Source organism: Microcebus murinus, chromosome 26, assembly GCF_040939455.1.
Source record: "Microcebus murinus isolate Inina chromosome 26, M.murinus_Inina_mat1.0, whole genome shotgun sequence".
Lineage (NCBI taxonomy): Eukaryota > Metazoa > Chordata > Mammalia > Primates > Cheirogaleidae > Microcebus > Microcebus murinus.
In genome coordinates this window covers 18,678,319-18,704,018 of record NC_134129.1, presented here as the reverse complement: position 1 = coordinate 18,704,018, position 25,700 = coordinate 18,678,319, and the positions used below count along the sequence as shown (strand labels likewise).

General features: G+C 36.0%; 1 protein-coding gene across 1 annotated transcript in view; it reads right to left on the bottom strand.

Moving 5' to 3' along the window:
- Positions 1-25,700, bottom strand: part of COX7B2 (cytochrome c oxidase subunit 7B2) — a 90,143-nt gene that overhangs the window by 49,284 nt on the left and 15,159 nt on the right. The window contains exon 2 of the mRNA XM_012743056.2: positions 3,902-3,957. The gene's annotated coding sequence lies outside the window, so the exon portion shown is untranslated. The remainder of the gene's footprint in view (positions 1-3,901; positions 3,958-25,700) is intronic.

The following is a 25,700-nucleotide window of genomic DNA, read 5'->3' as shown; positions in this document are numbered from 1 at the left end:
AAGTCAACTAATGGCTGCTTCACTATCCTGCCCAGTAACAGTGAAGAGGCACCAGGTATTTTTATCTAACAGCTTTGAAACCTGACTAAAAGCATGGGCAACATGGGAATCCTAATACAACATCTTTCTATTAAACATTTTTCCTTCAGCCCTTAATGGACTTCATGAGAACACTGAGCACTGAGCACTTTCCCAGGCACTTTCTATGTAGCTGGCCCTGTAGCACAATGAATAATATAATACCTGCTTCAAGATGTCCACTGGAAACTGAATTTTGCATAACGGATGTGGGCACAGGGTCTTACAGTGGTACTCTGAAGAGGTACTTAACCCAGACTGGGTGTGTGCTTGTGCAGTGAGAGTCTAGCCTGGGAGGATACAAAGTGAAAGTGGAGCTAAGTCTTAATTACACAAAAAGGGCATCAAAGGAAGAAGTACAGAAGGGTGTTACAGGCATAGAGAATTGGTGCATAAAGGCACAGGGAGGCAAAGAGAGTAAAAAGCATGCCGAGATTTGCAATTTTTTCAGTAGAGCAAAGCATAACATCTAAGGAGTAAGGACAATGGCAGTGAGACAAACCAGAAGAGAGGTAAGAAAAAACCAAACGGTAGTTTTAAACAATAAGACATGAAATGATGTTAAACTGATATTAGTTCTATGCTTTACAAAAATTAGCCTTGTCTTAGTTTATTGAAAAGGGTTAAAAATAGAAGGGGTCGGGCGCGGTGGCTCACGCCTATAATCCTAGCACTCTAGGAGGCCAAGGCAGCAAGATTGCTCAAGGTCAGGAGCTGGAGAACAGCCTGAGCAAGAGTGAGACCCTGACTCTACTAAAAATAGAAAGAAATTAATTGGCCAACTAAAAACATACAGAAAAAATTAGCCGGGCGTGGTGGTGCATGCTTGTAGTCCCAGCTACTCAGGAGGCTGAGGCAGGAGGATCGCTTGAGCCCAGGAGTTTGAGGTTGCTGTGAGCTAGGCTGATGCCACGGCACTCTAGCCGGGGCAATACAGTGAGACTCTGTCTCAAAAAATAAAATAAAATAAAATAAAATAAAATAAAATAAAATAAAATAAAATAAAGAGATGGAATTCAGTTAGGGAACTATTTTAATTGTTCAAATTATGAGGGCCTACACCAAAACAGTATCAGAGGATGGGGGAGGGAGAAGGCTGTTCCCACAGACATTAAACAAATCAATTTAAAGAGCACACTTAAATGCTCTGTGTGTGAGAGAGAGAAAGAAAGAGAGAGAGAGAGAGAGAGAGAGAGAGAGAGAGAGAGAGAGAGAGAAATGTGCATGGCAGGGGGAGCTAATGTAGAGGTGGGACAGAAATGAGAGTAAAATACTAAAACATCTCCCCTTCACTCATTCATTGGCTCAACTATAATGGTTTAACTGATTTTTCTTAAGTTGAGCGTGTGTCTGGCGTAATGTGCTACCTTCGTAAGACATAATATGGATATCTGCTATCTGCTCATATTAATAACTATATATCTGAGCCAAGCAGGACATAAGGCAACTTAAACAAGAAAATAGTCACTTGGCCATTGAGAAGCCCAACAATGTGCTTTTGAATCATAACTGAACACCCTACTTTCTTGAGCAAATCTCAAAGACCAAGGGAATGATATGCCACACAGGATTTTATTAAGCAAAGATCAGGCCTATTCACACCATGTTTCCATGGTGAGCTGTCTTCAAAACAACTTATTAAATAAAATGAGACACATATTACATTGGCCTCTGTAGCAAGTACAGAATCTGGTATAAATAAATCAGAAAAAAATTCTTAACCTATAAGGAGGAAAATGATACAAGATTCATGAAGTTAATCCAAGTAAAAAATTTCCTTACTGTTTTTCAAAAGTTTGGTTTCCTCTGTTAGTGTATTGGGGGATTATATGACCTTAAAGACAACTAAATCAACAAATTAGTAAAAATGAATATTCATGATTAAATTAAATACATGGTATAGTGGTTATGAGTTCACTTTAAGTCAGAAAGACCTTAAGTAGAATCTTGGCTTTTCCACTCATGAGGTTTCTTAGCATCACAAAGTCTCATCAATAAAATACAGAGTAATGGTACATAGTTCATGGGTTTGTTGTTAGAAATAGATGCTTATATAATAGCACCCAGCCCCAAACCTGGCATATAGTAAGTCCTAAGTACATATTAATGTAATGAATGCATTAAAAATATCCTGTGGAGTAGTTATTTGCATTCCTCTTTCACAGGAGAAGAGACTGAGGCTCTCAGTCAGCAATTTGCCTAAAGTCATAATTCCTACAAGTAAATATGAAAACCAGGATTCAAACACGGCTCCTATGTCAGGTTCATTGCTCTGATTTTTTAAAATCTACTTTTTAGAGGACATTCTTTCAACAAGCCTGGAATTAATGTAAATACTATACTGAGCTTACAGTTACAGAATCAAATGAGATGGAAGCATACAGAAGAAAATAAAAGCAAAAGTAGTCTATTGCAAACAGTTCACCACTGTAGTTCTGCAAATTATTAGGTTTAGAACACAGAACCTATGAGAAATGGTCAAAGTAATCAAGATAATTTAATCTGAAGAAGAGACAGTAGAGGAAAATAATTATCAAATTTACACATTTATAGAAATTACCAAATTTACAGAAATGTAATATTTAGAATATTATGTGTACTCTCATTTTGCAAGGATGGTTTCATTATTCCCAAAAGAATAAAAATTAAATACAAGGAAAACAAAGTTATAAGATAGGTACTCTGCTGCCAATTTTGACTGAGAATTTACGGTGGTGGTGGCAATTTCAGGACATTCTTACCTGGTGGCATGGGCTACATAAGAGTCCTATTTATGATTCATGGATAAGTTATTACGCTTATCTTGGCAAATTCTGTAGCTACAGAGGAGCTGCTACTTTGTAAGAAAATCTCAAAATATGGATTGCTTATTTTTCACACAATGAATATTTAAAAAAAAAAAAATGTCTGAATTCTTGGGTTTCATTATTAAAATGTCCATGAGTTTACCAAAAAGGAATTGTTCACAGCAGTTTGCCACTTCACAAAGTTATCACCACCAAAGAATTTGATTATCCTGCAAATTTTTATCTCAGAATATAATTTCAAACTTACTAAATGATATATTTTTGGTTATTAGATTGAACTGAAGAAGTTTAGGAATTAGACATTCCCAAACTCTACTTTCAAGCAGACCACTGACTCCAGATAAACCATGAGTAAGGGTAAGAAAAAATGTAAATGATATTTCTCAATAGTCACAAACTATATTGACCATATCAACCTAGCATAAAAAGGTGGCTAATGACCATCTGATAGCAAAATGAGATTTTAAAAACAGAATTTAAGTGTTACATTAGCATATAAATATGCAATCACACCAGGGGGCGCTCTTAACACTGAAATGATGGATAGCATATTTTAGAACACGTGGTGGTCTCAGCTGGCCAAATGCAAAATTTTTCTAAGCATGTAGTATTTGCAGCAAGTACTCATCTTTTGAAAATGTTTGCTGGCAATACACACATTTTCTTTTTTATTTTCATCCAACTGTTTGTGCAGTTAAGACTATCAAGTTAGTATATCAAGTAAAACATTTTCTGCTGATAGGAAATATTTTATTTGAGAAACACTTCTCTCTTTAGACTGGCATCTGTCTCTTAGTCTTTCTGTATTTGGGCTGATTATCAATAAACAGAGTGTTAAATGGTACAATTATTAAAAATGGTTTCATTGTGATTTTATTTTTTACCTAATTTCCTACCAGAGCTGTATCTTTTTTCCTCCATTAAAAAAAGAGCAATTCTCAAAGTTATCTAAAATTGACATCATAGTGAAAGTCTAATCTGGGCAGTATTGAGTTGTGTCCAAATTTTTTCATTACCTGGTAGGAACTCCAAAGTCTGGATGCTCTCCTCAGGAAGTTTAAGACTCAGCTCCCTAAAAATACAATTAGAAAATTAGTGTTGGGCTTCAAAGAAACAGAAAAAGACAAAAGGCAAGCACAGACTGTTACCCAGAGAAAATCACCATGTATTACTCCATCAACAGTAAATATTTTCATATAAATGACATCTGATTGAAATAAATTTTAAGAAACAATTTAAAGTTGAAATGAAAGCATCACAAACTATTCAACAAGGACATAGCTACCTATTATTCAATAGTGGTAGGGAAAGAGTCTGTAAGCTTTCCTCAGCCAATCTAGTTGAGATCACCCCCTTCTATCTATCAGCTACCCCCAGAAGTCACCAACCACCTGTGCCCATGCTCAAACAGAAAAAGCTCTGGCCAACGTCCACCTAATATGTATGGAGAATAGTAAGCAACCTCTTTGATGAGAGTTCAAGGAAACAGGAATGGACCTCTCTACTGTGTGCTCTAAATCAAATTAACCAGCATACTAATGCCTCAAGTGCTATGTAGAGGAACAAATTTTTTCATTCCATAACAAGTGTAAGGCTTTAAAATGAGCATACATCTAGACAAAAATGATGCATTTATTTACTACTTTAGAGTAAACTGTATGTGAATGAAAGGAAATCCCATCCAAAAATCAGATTTCAATATGGTTTTCGAGGATGTGGGGACATAGGGGGAAAAAAAATAACAGGATGAAAGGACAGGCCACAGGGGAGAAAATCCTGCAGGAAGGGTATATTGGGAGAGGAGTCAGCTGACTACCACTGCCTACTTCACAATCTTCCTAATCTTCCCAGCAAAATGAAAATTGAGGGGTTCACCAAGGTATGTCCAGCCTCATCTGGAGCGAGGCAACACCGGACGTGAAGCAATCTGGCACAGGGCAAAACCGCGTGAGTTTCCATCAACAGCAAAGTCAGGGAGCAGTGGTGTTGGGAATCTGTGTGGTCCATCCTGTTGGACAGCTGGTCCTGAGATAGCTGCTAGGAAACTGAGATACAGTTTACCCTTCACTAGGACTGGAATGGCTGCCACTGGGCCACCAAGTGGCCTATATTTTAGATCAGGCCCTCGTGCTAGCTGGAGATATTAACCAAGAAATGACAAGTTTCAAAAGATTGGTGGGTAAAATAATTCTGTAAGCACTTAAGATTCCAGGATTAACTGAAGGTGCTGTAGATACCACCTTGATAAAAGATTAACTGCATCTATTCATTCATTCATTCATTCATTCAACAAATATTTAACAAGCACCTATTTATGTGCCAGGCACATTCTTAAGGGCTTGGAGTACATCAATAACCAAACAGAGATCCCTGTCCACAAGAAACTCATATTCTAGCCCAGAAAAGGGACCATAAATAATAAATGTACTGAATAAGGAAATTCAGAATGTTGTAATATAATAAGAAAAAAGAGAGTGAGAGCAGTATAAGAGAAATAAATCTGGAACAAAGGAAGAGAAAAAAACTGATTGCAACTGAAACAACAGGGGAATACGATAGGCTTCATCCACAATGTTTCATGTATGAAAGACCATGAGGGAGATGAGGGAGTCAGCCATGCAAGCATATGGGAGAAGAGGGTTCCAGCAAAAGGGAACAGCAAGTTGAAAGGCCCTAAAGTGGAAGGGTGCTTGGGCTCTTCAAAGAAAGGCCAGTAAGCCAGTGTTCCATTATAGAATGGAATGAAAAAGGGGAGAGTGGTAGAAGAGGTCAGGGAGGTACAAAGGCCAGATTGTATGCTTTTACTGAGAATAAAATGGGAAGAGCTTTGATGAAGTGGAGAGAAATGGTCAGAAAGTTAATATTTTTTAAAAATAGATGGGACAGGATTTTTTACTAACTAGATATTGGAATGAGAGAATGGAAAGCAACAGGATATACAAAGTTTTCCAATCTGAGCAACTGAAAGGGTAGAGCTGGCATTTGGTGAGACTGGAAGAGCGTGGAAAAAGTACATTATTGGGGAGAAATAATTATAATATTTTGGCTTTGGATGTGTGCACTTTGAGATGAAATGCATTCTCTCCTATAGCCTCAAGAAGATAAATTCTGCCAACAACTTAAGCTTGAAAATAAATCCTCCTCAAATTAGACACATCCAGTAGGTAAAATATAAAGCAAGCAGTTGGCTGTATCATTGTGAAGGTTAGAGAAGATCAAATTCAACACTGTAGATATAAAACCGAGGGCTGTCCCCTTGTTATCAGTATTTAAAGCCACAAGATACAAGAGGAAATGAACCAGCTGGAGAACTGGCCCAGAAGTGAATAAACTCTTGGTTCCCCAGTTCCCCGTCTCCTGGTGTTCATGGTCCTGTATGATCCCAGGTCCTGCGATTTGCTTCTAACTCACAGAAGATGTGACAGAGTAAGGCAACTGGATGTACGTGTCTTACTTTGTATGATTACCTTATTTCACTCTTGCCCGGAACTTGCTGGTTTTTCCCCTCACCAGCCAACTTTTGTGAAGCAAGCGACCATGTAGGGGAAATTACTTGGCAAGGAACTGAGGGAAGGCTCTAGAAACTGAGGGCAGCTGCAGCTGCCAGCTTGCAAGGCCTCCAGCCCCCAGCCAAGAAGATGTAAGGCCCTCTCTCCTCTAGCCTCAAGAAAATAAATTCTGCCACTGACCTAAGACAGCTTGAAAATAAATCCTCCTCAAATTAAGCATTCAGATGACACACCATTCCCAGCTGACGCCCGGGCTCCAGCCTCGCAGAGGACCCAGTTCTGCTGTGCATAGCCGTCTGATCCACAAAGTAACACAAAAGTGTGTTATTTTAAACCACTAAGTTTGTGGTAATTTTTTTATGCACTGATAGAAAAGTAATATACATCCTGGGTTACTCCAACATTCAGAGGCCAGGGAGACGTGAAAGAGCCAAGAAAAAGGCCAGGGAAGAGGCCAGTGAGGTTAGTAGGAAAAGTGAGAGAAGCATTTCTCCAAAAGGCTTCTTGCCAGCTTCCCAGAGAGGAACAGAGACAAACAGGTAAGGGAAAGTTGAGTCCACTGACCTGCTAGGGCTGATAATAGTCAGCAGAGAAAGGGACAGAAGACAGGTCCATCCACACCTCTCTACCCAGGCCTCAGGGTCCTCTACCCCTTCCTAGGAGGTGCTAAGAGGCAGTCATGCTACAAGGGAATTGGCAGAAGCCAGAAAGTGTTTTCATTCTTTCTGTTCTAGATGCTCATTCACTAACAATGCTAACTCTTACAATTAAAAGATTCACACCTAATTTTTAGCACTGATGCATTTTCCTGCAGTTTTTTTCTTTTTTTTGGGGGGGTCAGAGGGAGGGAGTCCTTGTAATCTAGCCAGCTGTTCACTGCTAAGTAAATGGCATTCAGCCTTATTAGGCTCCTCAGAAGACCCAATTAGTGCCAGAGCTGTGCTACTTCACTGTTTATAAGGCTTTGAAGGTTGGTATTTCAAAACTGGCTAACGCTAATACTAATCAAAGTCGGCTCATTTTAATTACTAAGTAGCTAACATAACCTATTTTTAAACTTTCTGTTGTCATAAGGTATGCAAAGATTGGCTTTTAATTTATTTTTCTAAAAAAAAAAAAATCAATACAACCAAATCTAATAAGCATGTGTTATGTGAAAGGCCCTGAGTTAACTAAGTATAGCTCAGTGAAAAAGCTGCCCTGCTGCCTTCTCTACATCTGTAATTTGCGTACAAACTTACACCGTTTATAAAGTACTGTTGCACAAACACAGACAATGTTATGGCCTAATGTGATTAGTATTCAGCTTTTATCCTGATTTATCTATGGTGAGCATCCCATTTTCCTATAATGTTTGAAAGCAATTTCTCCTCCATTTGTTCAAAGAGGATTTATTGAACACCTACTTAGTTACACAGAGGGGCAAGTTGGATAAAAAATAGAGAAATATTTACAGTTCCTATTCTATAAGAAACATCCAAACTGTGTCCCTTTTTGTTTTATAGCTTCAATATATTTTATCTATATATATATATGTGTGTGTGTATATGCATGTATAGTATGTATTTTTTATATACATACAATCATCCCTTGGTATCTGTAGGAGATTAGTTCCAAGACCTCCCTCAGACATCAAAATATAAGAGGCTTGAGGTTGCTAAAGCCTCTTATATAACATGGTGTCCTATCTGCATATAATCTATGTATATCCTCCTGTAGACTTTAAATCTTCTCTAGATTACTTAAAATACCTAATATAATGTAAATGCCATGTAAATAGTTGTTATACTATATTGTTTAGGGAATAAGGATAATTTTTAAAAGTCTATACATGTTCAGTTCAAATGCATTTTTTCCCAAATAGTTTCAATCCAGGGTTATTTGAGTCCACAGATGCAGAACCCATGGATACAGAGGGCACACTGTATACATACCTATCATGTTTCCCCGAAAATAAGACCTACCCATAAAATAAGCCCTAGCAGGATTTCTAAGCATTTGAGCAATAGAAGCCCTACCCGAAAATAAGCCCTAGCGACGGGCGTGGCTACGCAATGCATCTGCACAACCCATGCATTTTGTCGCGGAGCGGGAAAGAACACGAGCAGCCCTTCTCATCTGCCCCATGGTGACAGCTACTATCCCAGAGGTGACCGGAAAGGTGTGAGCAGCGCCACTAACAAGGTCGGCTCCCACTGTCAGGTCCCGGCCATCCTGTGCATGCTGCAAGCTGAGGCTTTGAGGGGAAAATAACACATGCCCTGAAAATATGCCCTAGGATGTCTTCTTGAGGGAAAATAAATATAAGACTCTGTCTTACTTTTGGGGAAACATGGTACATACATATATGTACCCCACACACACTGCACACATTTTATCTATATGTACTCTATGTATGCCAACAACACATCTCTGCCTCTTGTATCATCAGGTTTTGCTCTATCATCAAGGCTAAAAGATTAAATCAATTGCCCGTGTTTCACTTTGTTCAGGTTAGCAGTGTCATTTGAAAATTAAATCTATCCCAGTGCTTTTTCATAGTTATTACAGATTGTATAACTCTAACAAAAGGAAGTATTTCTTTTTACCAATGAAAAATAATTTTTCCTGGCTGCAAATTCTAAGAATTTATTGCAAGGATCATTAGATAAAAGCAAGGGAAAAAAAAAACCAAAACAAAACACATGTCTTTCTTAATGGTGTTAGGGAAAATGGATAAATTGACTTTGAATTGCTAAAATTCTGGTGTTGGATAGAAGGTAAGGTTTCTTCTGGATTTACATCGTGATTCAATTGACCATCACTCTTTGTGTCATGGATGCACTCTGTGTTAGTGATGCATCAGTAATTATTAGGACAAGCTGGTGATCATTTTCAAGACAAGAAAAAAAAAAACATGCTCCTAAATGAACAGAAATTTCTTGTACTTTCGAAATGCACAATGTGTTCACATAGTATTGATAATGTACATGAAAAAATACCTCAATATACTTTAATATTAATAATCCATTTTCCACTCCCCAAAAAGGTAAGTGTTTACTTCATTTTAATATGAAGCATCACATATATGAATGAATACAATTTTAGCCTGCAAAGCACTTGGAAAAATGCAAATTACTAACATTGTAGAGAAGTATAGTTATTTACCACAGAATCATATTAGTGAGAGCAAACTGTTACTCTTCACTACTCTACAAAGGTGAGACACATTGCCTGCTAATACCATGCCCAGCTATTTAGCCCACTGCCCCTGATGAGTGCAATCATTAGGTGGTCAGGCTTTGAACTCTGGGCCCATGCCCCCAAAGGACCAGAATTGACTGTACCTGAGCTAGGCATCTAATCCAAGGGCAAGGAATCCATTAAATTGGCTTGTGACATTCAATGAGGTTGGTTCAATTTAAAAAGAAATGACCTGGGCCAATCTATTTCATTCCCTTTGGATTTGAACCAAGAAGTGCCAAGAAAATGAAGCAGTGACAGAGTGGCAATGGCGTAAGGAAAGAGGTGATGCAAGTTATTAGGGAACAAAGGCAGAGAGAGCAGCAGAACCACCATTAGAGGCGTTTTGGTCCATGACTGGATCCAAGAAGGTGACCCTCAAGAGGACTGGCTTTGCAGTTAGATGCGAATCAGTCTGTACTAATATAAGAAAACACCTTTGTCTTGAGGTAACCTGAGCAAGTATCAGTTGACAAGAATCAGAAAAAGTAAACTAGAGCAACTGTGTATCCAAGGTAAGCCAAACTAGTTTTAAAGTATTCTTAGACATTTATGAATCTTAGTTTCTCTTAACCCAAATACTAAAACTAATCTAAAATTAGACATGAAAGATACAAAAATGGACTCAATGAATTTAATAGTATTTTTAAACTTTCTGAAGTACTTTAGACATAGAGAAAAGTCAGAAAACTAGTAAGACTTGTTATGTCATCTACTCGTTCCTCTTAATGTTAACATCTTACAACAAAAGTATAGAAAATAAACAATGACACAAAAGTATAGAAAATAAACAATGATACACTATTATCAACTAAACCCTAGACCTTATTTGATATTCACTAGTTTTTCCACTGATAGCCTTTTTCTCTTCTGGAAGAACCTATTTAGGATCCCACATTGCATTTAGTTATTTCTCATTAGTCTCGAGTCTGTAACAGTTCCTCGGACTTCCCTTTTCTTTCAGGACCTACACACTTCCGAAGGATATTGATTATTCTGTAAAATATCCCTCAATTCATGTTTGTCCAGTGATCTCTCAAATTAGAATGAGATTATGCATTTTTCGTAAGAATACCACAAAAACTGGGTTGTGACTTTCTCAGTGCATCATAACAAGGGTTCATGGTATCTATCAATTCGTCTTATTCCTAGTGATATGTGCACCTTGATCATTTGATGAAATTGATATTAGCCAGGTTTTTCCACAGGTTTCTTTTAGTAGTTGATAATTATCTTGGGAACATACCTTGAAACTATGCAAATCCTGTTTCTCCTCAATAACTCCCCAATTGCTACCATCCATAGGGGATTTTGTCTGCAAAATGTGTTACTATGGTGTTTGCCCAATGGCGATTCTCTATTTCCCTGTTTCCTTCTACATTTATTCATTGAAATTCCACTGTGAGGAATAATTGTCTCTTCTCCCTTGTGTATCAGTTTATTAAATTATTTACTGATATCAGTAAGGACACATGGAGATTTGATTTTATTCTCTAGGTTAAAATCCAATACTATTATTATTTATTTTGTTGCTCAATTTGTTCCAGCTCTTGCCATTAGGAGTGCCTTCAGACTGTCTCCTATGCTCTTATGTTCTTTTGACAAGTCACTTTCTTTAAATCATTTTTTTACTTTCTAAAACCATAAGATGTTGAAGACTTAACTTGCATTTGTCCTAACGCTGAAATCAAGCACTTCTCTAAGAAGTCCAGATTCCTTTTACTGAGTAATGCTGTTTGACGACCAAGATCTAGGTGCTAGGTGTCCTTATTGTTAATAGAGTGCCATTGCCTCTGAGCCTCTCGGCAGACATTGCCAGGTTACACACGTATGCATACAAAAAAACATACATATACATAGAGTTGATTTTCATTATTTGCAATTGCATTTTAGAATTTACCCATTCACTAAAATTTATTTGTAACCCCCAAATCAATTTTCAAGGCATATCCAGTCTTTCATAGACTAGGGCAGAGTGAGTAACATTTGAGTCACTCAATGCACACAGGCCACTGAAGTGGGAAAAGGCAACGCTCTTCCTTCTTGTTTCAGTTCTCACACTATAGACACATGCCCTTTTGCAGGTCTATTTAATGCCATGTTTTGTACATTTCTGTGCTTTTTGTTGGTGACTTTGCTGTTTAGAATGGTCCCCAAGTGTAGTGCTGAAGTGCTGGCTAGTGTTCCTAGGCTCAAGAAGGCTGGGCTGGGCCTTCTGGTGAATATATTAATATGTGTGTTACGTAAGCTTTCTTCAGGTCTGAGTTACGGTGCTGCTGGCCATGAGTTCAATGCTAATGAGTCAACAATATGTATTAAGTGTCTTAAACAGAAACACACATAAAATAAGGTTATGCACTGACTGACTGATGAAAATGTTGTGACCAGAGTCTCACAGGAACATAAGCCTGTATTTCCCCTAGGAGCAATGCCTCAGCATTTGCTAGCTTATCAACTTTATGCACTGCAATTACTGTGGAATGACAAGAATCAACTGTATTTATTTAATTATCTCTCTGCATATATATATTAGAAACAAAGCTTATACTAATACTTCTGATTCTAACCTGTGTAACATCACAGGATTCATTTTGGCCTTCCCCTCTCTCCTGTTTATACATCTTTCTGCAACAGTAAGAAACCCAGATCTTCTTACCTAAAATGTATTTTTTTTTCAATTCTAATATTTACATTAAAAATTCTAGAAAATAGGTGTATAAAATACATACTTTGCTAGCCCACATCCGTTAGAAACATTTTTACTAATTAGATGACAGTTATAGACAATATTTTGTCTTTAGCCATACAATATCAGTCAAGATACTGGTTTTTTGTTGTAATGTTGGTAAGTTATTTCTTCCCTATTTAGTGTGGTTATATTATTCATTTGAAATACAATTTAGGCTTATTTTTTACTGTTTGTATTTCACTTTGGCTTCCTCTCACATCAGTATTTAATTATTTATTTATTTGGGGGCTGTATACTATAATTTTAAGAGTCAGTTATACAAAAAGATATATCCACAGAAGTATGATTAATGGTATATTTCCATTCAATTGATTCTATATTATCTACAAATTATGGACTTAAATTTTTTCCATTTCAATTCTAGAACCTGTGTTTACTATGTGCAATTGTTATTTAAGTATAAGTTTTCATATAGGTAGAATGAGAATATTTCAAAGCAAAAATATCAAGTGTCTTATGTGACGATAATTCAAGTGAAGTTTAGTTGTTTCCTCAAAACTATTTTTAATCATACAGATCAAAGCAGCAAGATATACTGAATAGAATATAGAGTGATTATTTTTAAATTAAGCTACTAATTAATATCATAGTGCCTCTTAGTCATCTGAAACAAATACAGTACAATCTACATTAACATATGCATCAACATGTATCAATAGATAACTTTTTAAGGTTTTCACATTTACTTTGGGGGTAACTGGCTAGCCAAAATACTGAGTTTTTAAAAAGTAGTACTGAATTTATAAAACTTTTGCAATAGAATAATATAAATATTACTTGTGACATAATATGTAAAAGGACATCTTAGTACAGATCCATGAAAGCTCTAGTAGTACGTAGTAGTCAAGATAGCTGGCAGATTTCAGGTAAATTCTACAAGACAGTGTCCAAGAGGGTAGTCATTAGTCATATGTGGCTATTTAAACTCAAATTTAAATTAATTAAAATAAATAACCACAATGGACCATGCATACATTTCCATCACTGCTGAAAATTCTACTGGACAGCATTGTTCCACATTGTAAATTCAATGAGGCTAGTGGCTTTTTTAAAGCCAGCACAGTGCCTTAAGTGCTTAAGTACAGTGCCACAAGTACATAGTAAGCACTTAAGACATACTTGTGAAAGAAATGAATAAATGATAGTAGTAACAAAATCCAGCAACATGTATTAAGAGATATTACAGAATTTTTATAATATAAGACATCACTAATAATCTGTATATCCAATAAAATGCAGTCTTTAAAATAATAATATATTCTTATAATGGATACTATAAAACCATTAAAAAGACTATTTAAAAAATTAATGGTTTGGAAAGATAGTCATGTTCTATAGTTAAATAAAATAAGACACAGTAACATTTTAATGGGAAATAATTATGAAATATAAATATCAAAAGCTAAGAGAACTATCTAGTTATCAGATATTTTATTTTTTGTCAATCTATACTTTATAACTTTATATGTACTTTATATGTTTTACTTTGATGTAAGAGAAAAGGCTTTCATTGTTTATTCCTACAGAAATTAAGAAGGTATTATTAAGCAAGAATACTTACATATTATTTAATTATAAGAAAAAAATCAATGATTTCTATAAAAAGATTTTCAACACTTATTCCTAATTAAAAATAGAGAAAAGTATAATAGGAAAATGCCAAAATATATACTAATCATCATAGAAGAAACTATGATGAAGGCATTAAAAGCATGCTTTTGAATAATACTGTATGTATGGCAAACTATTCCTGTATATTGTCTACTCTGATTCATGGATTAAGTGACAAAAATAAGGTACAAACTTATTTAAACAACATTATCCCAAATTTATCAACGTTATATAATGTAGAGACACTAATAGTAATATATATAATATTAAGATATTTTAATTATACTAACTCAAGCAGTGTGTGGGTTTCCGGTCATTTTTCATTCAGACAGGTGTTTAGGCAGTTAAATACATGGAACAAGAGAAATGGAAAATTATTAATAACTGTTTACAATGGATTTCTCTGGGTGTTGAGGTAACAAGTAATTTTTTTCTTCATCCTGTTAAAAATATTCACAGTAAAGTCTGGTTTTCTTTTATAATCCAAAAAATAAATGTTATATCTTTAAAAATCCCTAATATCCAAGTTATCTTCTTTTTCCAAGTTCCTACAGATCAGCAAGGAATAAGAGTCAGACAGGGTATGACCATGGGACCAAGTTTTCCTTTCAAAGCCTTTGATTAACATCACCTGACTCAGTCCTGCTTCACTCCACACTCTCACCTCAGCTCAGCACTAGAAGACTGGGACATCAACTTTCACTACTCCGGATGACTTTACATAGACTTAAATATTTGACATGGCATTCATAAGTTCTACTTCTCAACTGCAATGTCAAGTTTTCATTACTTTAGTTTTGTCCCATAGTGCCTCATTTAGCACTGCATATAACTTTTGCAAAAAGCAAAATTTAAAAGCTGAATAGGGACTGGCCATGGGGGCTTGTGTCTATAATCCCAGCACTTTGGGAGGCCAAAGTGAGAGGATCACTTGAGGCCAGGAGTTCAAGACCAATGTAGGCAACACAGTGAAACCTCTGTCTCCACAAATATTTTTTTTTTAAAAAAAGAAAAGTATTAGCTGGGCATGATGGTAAGATGCTACTGTTTTCTCAGCTATGTGGGAGGCTGAGGTGGGAAGGCCACTTGAGCCCAGAAGTTCAAGGCTGCAGTGAGCTATGATAGTGCCACTGCACTCCAGCCTGGGTGACAGGGTGAGATTCTGTCTCTAAAAATATAAAATAAAAGTTGAACAAGGGAATTTTCCCTTGAATAGAAACTCCATAACTTTCCATGCCAGCAGGCACCATTTTCATAGAAAGGGTAAAATTAACAGTTGAGGATCAAAACAACCCTTGGGGGAAAAGAGATTTTTTGAGTAATTAAGAAAAGTCTTAAAGCTATTAAATTTTTTTACTCATCTAATAGCTGAAGGTTTGTTTGTAAAAGCAAGCATTGGTAAGATATTTTTGCACTAGGAAAAAAGTCATAACTTAATTTCAGAACGTCACACATAGGTGAAATGGTAAATAGAAATAGCTGGAACAACGAAGATAGTTTGCTAGAACTGTGTGATGAAGGTAGAAACTCTGAACTTTAAAAATTAAACTTCAAGCAATCATAGGTAGAAAAAGTGAAAACTTTGCCAATGTCATGCCAGTTCTTACACATGCACGTGACAAGTGCATTACAAAATGAAGAAAATAAGCACGTGGGGACAAGTCAGCTGGCCCAGTGGTTGAGGGCACAGAAGAGTACAAATCTCACCTCCATCACTCACCAGCTGTGTAACTCCTGACAAGTTACTCAGCCTTTCTATTCCTCAGAGTTCCCTATAGTAAAACGAGGGTAACAGCAACATTTACCCTACACAGCTCGTGTGAGAATAGAATTATCCCACACAGTAAATTAATAGATATTAGTGGACTCAGATTATGAGATGGAGGACATAACTATTTCAGTGGAATCCATTTTATTTGCTTTTCAAATACGATGAAAAGCTGAATTTCTATTTAAAATGTAAACATCAGTTTGAACTGGAGTCATGAATGCTGGGTCCCAGTTGAGGGTCTTCTGCCTCCATGTGAACTGTGGGCAAGCCATTGTCTTTCCTAGGCCCTAGTGGTGTCATGAGGAATTATACTGGATAAGCTTTACACTCCCTTGCTGCTCTCAAATTTTTATGATCTATGGAACCGGGAGGGAAAAAAATATTTTAATACTCCTGCTTACAAAATATTTTCACAGTAGGAACTAAAATAGTAGAGCATTTCAACATATTTATGTAACAACTAAATTAAACAAAGAGCGTGTAGAATTCCCCAGGGAGAGAGCAACAGAAGTAAAAACTGATCCAAACAGTCTTCAGATTGTGTGCACTACTGAAGTTTTAGTGAACCTGTGAACAGAACAAAAGCCCTGAAAAACTAACCCTGGTGTTCCAAAGAGTAGAAGGAATAAGACAAGCTATTTCTTCCTCTTTTTCTCTATATTTCTCCTTCTTCATAATCTAAAATGTGATTACTGAAATAGTTACATCTTTTCACCTCATAATCTAACTTAACTAGTATTTATTAACTTACTAGGTGGTGTAACTATTAGAAGCTGGTGAAGATTTTGAAGAATTTCATTAAATTTCATGTCTTCCCTTCAGAATCCTATATATACACCACAGAATAAGATACATAAGATACCTTATAAATAAGGAAGTACGTAAGAATATATGCTATTTTGATATACCATAGAATAAGACAAATACACAGTGATGAAAGGTACAATGTATTCAAAAACAGAAGTAAATGGTATAACTCAGGGATTATAAATTTAAGTGATTATCAGGTCCAAGAAAGCCAAGTGAAACCACAGCAGGCAGAGCAGATAACAACCGAAACTGACAAGTGATTTCTTGGAAAAGCAGCCTGCTCAGTTCCTGCAGGTTGCTACCATTTGGAAATGCAGGCCCAGGGGACCCAGATCTTCTAATTTTCTAAACAGAAACAAGAATCTAGATATTTATGTAAACTATGTATTAATTTTTTTAATGTTGGAAATGAATTCAAACTTTTAAGTACATCACGTAAATCAAATGGGTATGTCTCTGACGTTTATGTGTCCTGTGGACTGACAGTTTACAGTCTCTGGTTTACTGAGTGCTGTGGCAAAATATCTGTTGGTACTTTCTGTTGCTTCAAATGTCTTGCATGATATAACTTTTTTTAATCATAAAAATGTAAGCTGATTACTATCCCAATTTTTACAATTTTATGGGGAAACTAAAGGCCAGGGAGGTTAAATGTCTGCAGTCATATAACTAGTATGTAGAAGATGTGATTCCAAAACCAGGGTTGTCCCATTCCAATGTCAACACACTTTCTCATATACACTGAAGAGGATGTATTGAAAAAGAGGGACTTTATGCCAGACATAGAGAAAAGCTAATAGGCAATTAAAATATTTCAATATTAAAGTTGTAAAATATGATTTGAAAACAAGAGATTGGTGGGTTCCCCTCCCAAGACAACCAACCTATACATGGAGACCTGAAGGAAAGGTAAGGATTAGCCATGTCTAGGGACAAGGTAGGGTAGAAATACAGAAATGTTCAAACAGAAGAAATGGCTTATACAAAGGGGTGGAGGAAAGTGACTGCAGATTGCATTTGGGAAACAAAAATGTTGCTTGTTGATATCCCAACCCCACTTCAACCCCCATACCCCAACAAAGTAAATATTGTAGCATCAAGTATATCTTAAGATATTTTAATAAGTTAACTCAAACAGCATGTGGGTTTTAGGCCATTTTTCATTATGGAAATATTAGTTCTATATTTAATACATTTTAAACATAAGAGAAAAGGAGGAAGAGAGATATAGAGGTAATTCTAGAGCTTTAGAATGCTGCATCTCAAAGTTAAACCGGATCTAATTATTTGGTTTAGTGTAGGCTGGTACAACCCAGAAGAGCACCTAAGAATTTTTTGAGAACAGGAGAATTTTTCACACAATACAGCTTTGCTTACCCCAACTGCTGAAGATTCTGAGTGCTGTGTGTGTACATACAGGCATCAGCATTTGGCATCTGTCTGGGTCATAGTTGTAAAGATTCACAATCACAGCCCTATCTTCCAGCAATTGATGTGGAAGTGTCTTATTCCTCAGACATATAAGGAAATAAAAATGCTGGACGTCAAGGTAAATAATCGTAACAAACTACCATGTAGGACAGGATTGACCACTTTTACAAGCCATTTCACAAACATCACCAAGTGTTTCTTATTACAACCTTGTGAAATTAATGCTGCTTACTGCTCAAAAATGATGTGTGATTTTTCCTCTGATTATTCATCCACTTGCTGGCAGAACCAGAACCTCAAACTTAGATCTGTTGACTTAAGGTGGAAAAAATACTTTTTCAGGAATAACGTGTTGTCCTTAAAATACATGGATGAGTGTGAGGAAGAATGCAGGAGATGAACAAGCCCTTACCCCTGGGCTCCATAAACAGGCTGTGATGCCTGAAAGTGTCTCACTAGGTATGTGGTCTCCCCCTGCTGCTAAGTCATTTCCACCTTAACATCCAGACCCCAGGCCTACCAAGCTTCCTCCTTTCCCTTGACTGCCTCAGCCACAGGCCCAGTCTCTTCCAAGCATTTCTTCTAATTTGGACTCAACTGTCCCCATACTCTCTTTTTTGACTCCTGGCTTTCTGTCAAAAGGAGTATAAATTTAGGAGTCAGAGATCTGTATTCAAATTCTAAATCTGATATTTACAAGCTCTGTGATCCTGGAGAATGGGCCTCCATGTCTCTGAGCTCTAGTTTTCTCAGCTGGAAAATGGTGCTGGGAAAGCAGAATAACTGAAAGACTTTTAATTAAATATGATAACCTAAGAGGTCTGCTTGGTAGCTACCACTGTTATATTTATGGGTTTAACAATGTTGTTGCATCCTCTATTCTTTTATCTGACTTTCAACAACGCATACCTTGTTTCTTATTTCTATCTTAAGGTAGCAATTCTTCAAAAATTATGTCAATAGAGCAATTCCATAGCACAGGGTCAAGGAAATGAACTCAGAGGTCAGAAGGTCAGACAGAGTCTGAGTTCATGGCTTCACCGCTTCCTAGCTGTATAACCTTGGACAATTTACTGAGTCACTTTGTGCCTAACCTCCCTCATCTGTAAAATGGGGATAATGATGCTACCTACCTGACAGGGTTTTGTTATTAATTTAATTAAGTAGAAATTAAACAAAATAGGAAGCACTTAGAATACGGTAGGAGCTTAATAAATTTTGCTATTATTATTTGTTACTAGAAATATTATCATTTTCTTGGTTATTTATGCCAAAGTCCCATTCTACTGGTCAAATTATCAGGAGACTGAAATTGATCTCCAATTAAATGGACTAAAAGATCATAGATCCCAAGGAAAAAAATATATTTGCTTGCAGATTACAATTCACTTTGTGTTTCAAGCCAAATGAAAGAAAGACTTCCCTTAGTCTGGGAACTTTAGCTTATCCATCTATTTTTGTTTTAAAGCATTAACATCAACTCACATTTCTATGAAAACTAACTTAAATGCATAATTTACAACATAAGACCAAAATACAACACTTACTTTTATGTTTTATTTAAGTAAAGCAATGTAGCTAGGAGGGGAAAAACAGCCAGAATTTGCTTAAATTCATGTTATTTTTAAGATCCAGAAAATATGCTTCAGGCAAAGCTGAAGTGTTTTTAGTTGCAGTGAAGATACAAGAGGATCCCAAAAGAATAAAGTGGTGAGTAATATTTCACCCCATGAAATCCTCACTGGGGATATGCTTTTTCAGCTGCAGCAGCTAATGTGCAAAACTGAAAACAAACAAACTGAAACCTATCTGGTCTTCATTGTATATTCCATTTCTGTAACTATCAAAGAACATATGGCCCATCATATTGATTCTCTTGTGTGGGTTTTTTTTTTTTTTATTCCAAGAGCTGAATGTATTCTCAGCTACATTAATCATATTTCAAAACCAAGTTTATGTTTTGATACATAGGTTTTATGTGGTCCCTGATGCATTTTGAAAGCACACAGTATTGTTTATCTATGTAGATTAGATATAACACTTTAAAAATACCAGGAAAATTGTATACTTAGCCAAATACCTGCAAACCTGGCAGATGTTTTCTAGAAATCTTTCTCAGCACTGATATTTCTGTGTATTTTGTAAGACTGACATGAGCAATTCTACCCTGTTTGTTTCCCTTTTGTTGTGTTTGTTTATAGATATATCACCATGGTACCATTTAGCCAATGTGCTTCCTACCTGGTTTATCTGCTGTCACCAGGCTGGTCTCCTAGACATTCTCTGGAAATTACAGGCTCATACCTGCCTCCCAGTACCACTTATTAAAAATACTTCATACTTCCCCTTTGCTTCCAAGACTATAGTCGGGTACTAAGGCTGCGTAGCTTACCTAGAGCACATACATGCCTATGGGTCACTGCTACACTTCATAAAGATACCTTCTATGTAAGTATTTTTCTAACCCTTCATTACCAACTCTTTTGAATCTTTTTTCTTTTTTTAATGGGAATTTTGCAGACTTTTTGGAGGTGTCATGAAACAAAATAACTACTAAACAAAGAAATTTTAAAAAGGCATTTTAAATTCAATGGCAAGTGCAAAATACTAGATTTTAGTATGTTCCTTTCAAACAGAGAAAGCACTGACCACTCATTTTGCCCAATATCTTCTAGAGCCAGTTTTAACCTTTCACTATTTTTTCAGTTTACCATGTTCTCAATTATCCTTGTAAAGAGCTCAGAATTCTTCCATCTTTTCAATCCTCAGTATCATAGCTCACTTTCAGGACCTAAACAATTTCAGTTCATTTTTACTGCCCCAAGGATAGTTTTTGCTACCTCTAATACACACCATAAACACCCTTTAGATTAAATTTTCTAAAACCCCACTTTTATCATGTCATAATCTTGCTCAAGATCCTACTGTGGTTCTAATGATTATAGGGAAAAGCCCACATTTCTTACACTGATAGGTTTCCAAGACCTGGGAAAGAGCATTCCATTTTAGTTATTAATCTAATAACCTAAGACTTCTCAACTTATTTTTTCTTCCATCAGAAGAAATTCCTTTTAATTCCCTATGCCCATGCTTATTCTGCCTCAGTAATTTTCCTAATGTTCTCTTCCTTCCACGTCTCTTCAGCTATCTAAATCCTACCTATCCTCCAAGGCCAACTGAAGTGTATAAATTCTGTAAGAAATTTCAACAACTCCAACTCACTAGTCATATTTTTCTCTAAATTCACACTATATGTATCCTGCTCCTATGTATTAGGTCATTAAATATGAAATGTCTGACTTCAAATCAAAAGTTTAGTTTATTATATTTCAACAAGCAGAATTAATCAAAAAAAGTATGTGCCTAAACTATCGACACAGTTTTGCCATCTAACGGTAGCTTGCTTATGCCAGCAGTGAAGAAACCTCGAGAATGAGTGGCAATGAAATTGCAAAGCTGTTTTCCACAGTTTGTTGAAAACTGAATATTTTTCCTTGCAAGAAGTGGTCCAAAGTCTGGAAGAAGTGGTAGTCAGTTGGTGCAAAATCTGGTGAATACAGTGGATGATAGAGAGATTCCAAGCCAGCTTCTGTAATTTGAGCAGCAGCTTTAGTGTGACATGCGGTCAAGCATGGTCTTGGAAAAGGATAGGCCTGTCTCTATTGACCAATCTCCGCTGCTTAATTACAAGCATCCTCATCCTTTCATCCATTTGGTTGCAGTAGATATCTGCTGTAATCCACTGACCAGGTTTCAGGAAACTGTAATAGATAATACCAGTGATGGACCACCAAATGGACACCATTAGCTTTTTTTTGATGAATATTCAGTGTTGGACTGTGTTTTGGCACTTAATTTTTATCCAACCACTGTGCCGAATGCTTACGATTATCAACAGAATCCATTTTTCATCACGCATAATAATATGGCATAGAAATAGTTCATCATGACAGCAGACAAAAGCAAGCATCAAGATGATTTCTCTTCTGACTCTCATTTAATTCATGTGGTATCCAACTATGCAGCTTCTTTATCTTTCTCATTTGTTTCCAATGGTCCAATACTGTTGGAATAGTAAAGACACACCTTGCTGCTAATTCACACGTAGGTTGAGATGGATTTGCTGCCACTACAGGTTTCTGCTCATCATTATCCACCTTGGTCTCAGGTCATCTACATGGCTCATTTTCAAGACTAAAATCACCAGAACATAACTTCCCAAACCATCAATGTACTTACTGTGCATTCATTAGCCACATCCTTCCCAAACACTGTTGATATTTCAAGCTGTGCTGCATTTGTTCCACAATGGAACTAATATTGAAAAATAACAAATTTTTACTATCCATGGTTTCACAAAAATTGCTCCAAAAAAATTTGAAAGATAATCACAAGCCAAAACGTATATTTGAAAGATTAAGGATGTACCTTCACAATAAAAAAAAAAAAGAAAGAAAAGAAACAAGAAATGTCAAAGTGACATGTCAGGGATACAACTGACAAACTTAGTGCTTAAGGAAATCGGACATTACATATTTAATAACCAAATACCTTTTTTTTCTTTTTTTTTTTATTTCGGCATATTACGGGGGTACAGATTTTAAGGTTTCAATAAATGCCCTTCCCCCCCCCACAAGTCTGAGTTTCCAGCATGACCATCCCCCAGATGGTGCACATCTCACTCATTATGTATGTAACTACCCACCCCTTCCCCCCTCCCACCTGCCCAATACCCTATTACTGTAGTACCTATGTGTCCACTTAGGTGCTGCTCAGTTAATACCAGTTTGCTGGTGAGTATATCTGGTGCTTGTTTTTCCATTCTTGGGATACTTCACTTAGTAGTATGGGTTCCAGCTCTAACCAGGAAAATATAAGATGTGCTGTATCACCATTGTTTCTTAGAGCTGAATAGTACTCCATGGTATACATATACCACATTTTATTAATCCATTATTGGATTGATGGGCACTTGGGCTGTTTCCACAGCTTTGCAATTATGAATTGTGCTGCTATAAACATTCCAGTGCAGGTGTCTTTTTTGTAGAGTGTCACTGGATCTTTTGGGTAGATGCCCAGTAATGGGATTGCTGGATCAAATGGTAGATTCACTTGTATCGTTTTAAACTATCTCCAAATTGCTTTCCACAGAGGTTGAACTAGTTTGCAGTCCCACCAGCAGTGTAGGAGTGTTCCTCTCTCTCCGCATCCACGCCAGCATTTATTATTTGGAGATTTTTTGATAAAGGCCATTCTCACTGGCCTTAACTGGAGTTAAGTGAGATCTCATTGTGGTTTTGATTTGCATTTCCCTGATGATTAGAGATGTTGAGCATTTTTTCATGTTTGTTGGCCATTCTTCTGTCTTCTTTAGAAAAGTTTCTGTTCAAGTCCTTTGCCCACTTTTTAATAGGGTTATTTGATTTTTCTTGCTGATTTTCGTGAGTTCTAAGTATATTCTAGCTATCAGCCCCTTATCGGATGCGTAGGATGCAAAAATTTTCTCTCATTCTGTAGGCTGTCTGTTTACTTTCATGACTGTTTCTTTGGCTGTAATAACCAAATACTTCAGTGAAGTTTACATGCTACTCTGCATTATTTCTTCTATGAAACTATTGCTAGTCCAAGTATATTATAAACTGATTGAAAACATGAATATTCCCTTTGCAATTTTTTTTTCCTATTATCCATATGCTTTTCTTCATCCTGGAAACATACTGGATATATAAGGATGCTTTAAAAAGAACAAAGGGTTTATAAAATGCAATTGCACTAGCTGTTACCAAGAATAGGGGAAATTCTATGTGCTGTGAAAAAGTTAGAGATAACATTTTTAGAAAGAAATTATAGATCAAATATACTGGTTGGTGACATTTAAATAATCTTTTGATTAATCTCTTTATATATAAGGGGAAGGTGACTCATTGATTTTCAGAGTTTCAAACACAGGTATCCCTCCTATTATTGTCTTAAGAAAGCTTTTCATTTTCTAAAACAGTAATTTAAAAAATAGAGATGCCTTATCTACATTTAGATGATAGAATTAAAATATAAATCTAAGTGTCAAAATAGTCTCAAGTATTTCCCATTGCATTAAAAATTTTTATAAAACTTTGTCAAGAATGAGTTTTGTTAGAAGGCTAAAGCTACTCGGTATTTTTCTCACAAGAGCTATTGCTATATCCAGAAATTTACCAATATTTACATAAATAAGCTGTAATGAGTCTGGAGAGGAAATCTTGTCATTTGCAATTTTAAGTTTTTGAACTAAAATTGTTAGGAATAAGAATTGAGCAACTTTGAAACCACAGTCTCAGTTGTTCTATTATGACAAATGGCAAAATGATCTCTAAGATTCCTGAAAATAAAACAGAAATAGATTAAATGGGACATTAAGCTGACCTTGGTGTATTATGGGGTGGTAAGTAGAGGAAAAGGGGTAGGAGATGAGTATATGGAATAAGGAACATCATATTACAGATGAGGAAACTTAGTGTTAAGTGACTGACTGAAGTTTCACAACCAAATTCAAGCCCAACTGAGTCCAAAACTTATGCTTTTACATTTATCATGATATGTCTTTGGACAAAACACCCTTCATTGTCCTTAAAATACTTAATATATAACATTTCTTTTTGTCTTTTACTGCTGGTTAGTCTTTCTAACTTTGTTACAGGAGGACATTATGACTGTAAACCTTACTACACACATCAGTTGTCTTTATATAGATATAGATCCTAGTATAGATATTACACATATCTTAGAATTAGACTGATCTAATGAAGAGACTTAATTTAAAAATAAGCAAAGGACTAAAACAGACATTTTCCCAATGAAGACATAAAAAGGCCAACAGATATATGAAAAGGTGTTCAATATCATTCATCAGGGAAATGCAAATCAAACAAACCACTAGGATGACATGCCACTTCACACCTGTTAGGATGGCTATTATCAAAAAGTCAAAAGATAATAAGTATTAGCAAGGTCATGGAGAAAAAGAAAACCCTTTTAAACTGTTGGTGGGAGTATAAATTAGTACAGCCATTATGTGAAACAGTATAGAAGTTCCTTAAAAAATTAAAAATAAAACTACCATGTGATCGAGCAATCACTCTGCTGAGTTTATACCTAAACGGAATAGAAATAAGCATCTTGCAGACATATCTGCACTCCCATGTTCAACTGTAGCATTATTCACAATAGCCAAAGTATGAAAACAATCTTAAGTGTTTATTGACAGAAGAATGGATAAAGAAATTGTGGCATATAAATAAACGGACCGTTATTCACCCTTAAAAAGGAGATACTGCCATTTGCTACAACATGGAAGAATGTGGAGGACGTTATGCTAAGTAAAACACAGAAACAAAAATACTGCATGATCTCACTTATATGTGGACTATTTAAGAAGTCAAATACAGAGGCAGAGAGAAGAGTGGTTACTAGGAATGGAAAGAAGAGGAAAAGGGGAAAAGTATGTCCAAAGATATAAACTTTCACTTATGCAAGATGAATAAGATCTAATATCTAATATACAGCTTGAGAACTATAGTTAATAATGTTGTATTATATACTGAGAATCTGCTAAAGAGATTTTACTACAAAATATAAAGTAACAATGAAAGGTTATGGACAGGACAATTTGCTTGACTGTAATAATCATTTCACTATATATATATATATGTGTGTGTATATATATATACACATAT